Genomic DNA, 3,997 nt, shown 5'->3' with positions numbered 1-3,997 from the left:
GGAGACGACGGTCCCACAGGAGGACCCTGCCTGGGCTCTGCCTGTAGGGCCCAGAATGCGTGAGTGTGTGCACATGTGCATGTGTATGTGTTGGGGAGAAGGCCTCCTGCTCAGCCAGGTGCTGGTTATTGTGAATTCACACTCACCTCCTCAGCCCGGGAGTCACAGGCCTGCCCAATGCATAGCAGCAGCAAGGCTGCTGCAGCCTCTCCCGGCTCCTCAGCTTGGAGGCGAGTCACCATCTTGGGTGGGCTGCCCCACCTGATCGGGGCGTCGTGCCCCAGATGCCTCTGGAAAAGTATAAAGGGTTGAGGTGTTATTAGATTTACTCCCTTCCCTCTGATTTTTTTTTATGAACCCACCTTTACAAACTTGCGTGTGTTTACTTTGGAAGTACAGTTTTCAGGGGGAACTCAAAGACATGGGAGTAAGGAGTTCTTGGATGCAAATTAAAACAATTTGGGGGGTTTAAGTGTTTGCTATGGTTTGGAAAGCCATCAGGACAGCTGCAAGTGCCTGAACCCGAGTGGATACCATCTAGGATTATTCTTGACTCAGTCAGGCTGTCCACTTTGCCTGCCATCCTGGTCTTAGCATCTTTCTCTGTCCCTGCCTCCTCCATCCCCCACACCTGCAGAGACCTCTTTATCTTCCTCTCAGCCTCCCTCTTTCCATTCCCCAACCTTTAGCATTCTTGATGGTCCAGGTTCTGAGAGCAGGAGGGTGGGAAACAGTCATTGGGGAGATTTCATTTATTGAATATCAACAAGCGCCAGGCACTATGGGAGCTCTGAGGACACATCGGAGAATAAAGCATAGTCTCTATGCCCAAAATGTCTTCTGTCAGGGGGGTCATCAATAAGTGAATAGCCAGTGATAACTCAAGAGCAATGATTGGGTGGGCAGGGTGGGAGAGGGTTGAACCACAAGCTGAGAGAGCTAATAGGGTGGGGGCAAAGCAGGGCATGCTTCCTGGAGGAAGTGGCTCTGAAATGGGAACCCTATGGGTAAGTGGAGCTATTGGGTATGGAGGAGGAAGACTTGAAGAAACAGAGCTCAGGCTTGAACTCGCTTTAGGTTATTCAATGAAGGGTCAAGGAAGAGGAGTGGCAATACCTTGTTCCTGGCCTTTCTGAACAGACTGCATTTGGCAAACATTGAGATGTTCAGGGAGATTTAGGACTTGGGTAACTCCACAGAACAAAAGGAGTGTCCATGTGGGGAGGAACATCCTGGCTACAGCTCAATAGCTGTAGGGGTAGATGAGGCAGGGTCCAAGGAGTGTAGGTATGGTGGATTCAAGATGGCAGCAAGTTCTTTTCCATTCCTTCTGTGGAGAGGCTGAGTCTATTTTCCCTCTCCTTGAACTTGGGCTATAATTTTTTTGACCAGTGGGAGGCAGAGGACCTATCTTTCTGGGGCTTTTGAGTGCAGACCTTGAGAGGACAGTTACTGCTTTGTCCCTCCGAGAAACCCAAGACAAATGGAAAGGCCATGCTGAGGAAAGTCAAGACACTCTGGTCAGCAGATCTGCTGGACTCCCTGCCCACAGTCAGCATTAACTGTCAACCATGTGAGGGAGCTAGCATGGGTGTTCCAGCAAAGCTGAGTCCTCAGATCACTCCAGCTCCAGTCAAGAGTACCTTAAACAGGAAAACAACCCAACTGAGCCCAATCAACGTACAGAATCCCAAGAGACTATACATGGCTGTTGCTTTCAGGCGCTAGCTGTGGGATGGTAGATAACTGAAATAGCAGGCACAGGCTCAGTCCTCTGAAGTTGAAGCAAATGTCAGTCACCCATGCTGACCAAGCTCCCCACACTGGCTTATTCTGTTAACAACTTTAGGAACTCAAGATTTCACATTCCTGACAGTCCTCTTCCCCAAGTTATGCCTTCAACTAGCCAGTAAGCATTGATGGAATAAGTTTTTGAGGCACTGGAAGTGGGGGAGTACAGAAGAAACAGGGAAAGACCCTCTGCCTTCAGGGGGCCCAGTCTAAAGGTAAAAAGACCAATGTACCATCCAACTTGTTCAAACCAGAAAGTGTGAGGTGGTCATTAATCCTTCCCTCTCCCTCTCCATCGAGCAGTAACAACTAACCTTTACTCAGGGACCTTCCAAGAGATTTACATGAATTATCTCTTTACCCCTCACAGCAACCCTACAGGGAAAGCGCTCTTTCCCTTCCCACTTCACAGGTGAGGAATCAGAAGCACAAAGTGAAGCCACTTGCCCAGTTTCACCAGGATAGCCCATGGCAGAGCTAGGATTTGAACTCTGCTTATATTTTTAATCAGGCTTAGAGAGTCTGCCCTCCCCTCTGAATCAGAGAAGTCTGGATGCAAATCTCGATTCTATAGTGTTTAAAATCACATGACTTCACTTCTTTGAATCTGTTTCCTTCTCCATAAAATCAAGTCATATCTGCAAATGATTGTTGCAAATGAGGCAACATATGTACCTCTCCAAATACATCACCATAGCTAACTGTCTGTGTATTTTCCCTTCTTCTCAACAGGAGACAATATACCTCATGTAGGATTTCTGAACTTAAGGAGTGAATAAGTTATGATGGTAGGTTGCCTTAAATTGAACAACACACTGTGTATTAGGCAGTGGCCCCAACTGGAAAAGTTTTATATTGCAGCAAGGCTCTGTAACAATTCTAACTATGTAAATCTAGGGCAGAAGTCAACAAACTGTTTTCTTTAAAGGGATAATTAGTAAACATTGAGGCTTTGCAGGCCACTCTGTCACAACTACTAAAGTCTGCAGTTGTAATGTGAACATGGCTATAGATGATACGTAAATGAGTGAGAATGTCTGTGTTTCAATAAAATCTTATTTACAAAATCAGGTAGGGGGCAAAATTTGACACGTGGTCCATAATTTGCTGACCCCTGTTCTGGGGTAAGAGTGTAGAGACTCTGCTGGCAGGTGGGAAATTCCAGGTGTGGAACATGATCCTAAAGGTTAGAAATTGATCAGAGTAAGATGAGGGAGAGGTTAGGCCTTTCATAACACTGAAATGTTCTGCCATAGTATTATTTTGACTATTGCTATCTGGCATATCATGAGCCTGGCTGGGCATATAGTTTTCAGTTCTGATCTTTGCAGTTTTGAAAGTGATTTGCAGGAAGATAATGATCCATTTGACATAAAAAAAGAAAAATTCAAAGACCAGATTTGTGCCGTCACGTCTAAGGCGTAAAATTACAAAATGACGATCCTCCATCTCCTTAGGAATGTAATCGTCCTTAGCAGAGTTCCTGTAGGACAGTGATCCTTGGAAATGCACTGGGCCAAAAACAATGGAGTCCATGGTTACAATATGTTTGGACGGGGGAAAAAAGTACCTATCTATCTATCTATCTATCTATCTATCTATCTATCTATCTATCTATCTATCCGTCTATCTGTCTTCCATTCTCCCTCTTGGAGATTTCTAATGGATAGAAATACTTTTAAAGGCTGAGAATTCCCGCAGTAACAAAACCTCTTAATCTTGGTTAATGCTGAGTTTTACAAACTCACTTGACCACAGAAACCTATTAATAGCTCATAGATTACAAACATAGGGTCTGGATCCAATAAAATGAGAATAATAATACCTATCTCATGGGGCTGGTGTGAAGAGCACATGCGACAAGCCTGCAGAGTGCTTTGCACAGCGCAGGCCACCTAAGATAACACATGCTGGCCATGGGAACTGGCAACCCCCGGGGGAAATGCTGGTCACGAGACTATAGGAAGGTGTTAATAAATTCATTTCCCCTATACATTTTCAAAGCATGGATTTAATGCTATTCTATAGCTTACGGTATAACAAAGACCGTAATAGATCTTAGAAATTTTGGGACATTTTAGGCCAAAGATCATGCGGCAAGATCCATCCCATGCCTCTTCTGTTCCGTGTGTTTGTTTGTTTCTGAAGCAGAGACCCCTGAGCGTGGCTGGTGTTCCAGCCAGAGGTTTGTGATTGTTTCCTTAGG

Source organism: Dasypus novemcinctus, chromosome 18 (assembly GCF_030445035.2).
Source record: "Dasypus novemcinctus isolate mDasNov1 chromosome 18, mDasNov1.1.hap2, whole genome shotgun sequence".
Taxonomy (NCBI): Eukaryota; Metazoa; Chordata; class Mammalia; order Cingulata; family Dasypodidae; genus Dasypus; species Dasypus novemcinctus.
This window is presented reverse-complemented; position numbering follows the sequence as displayed.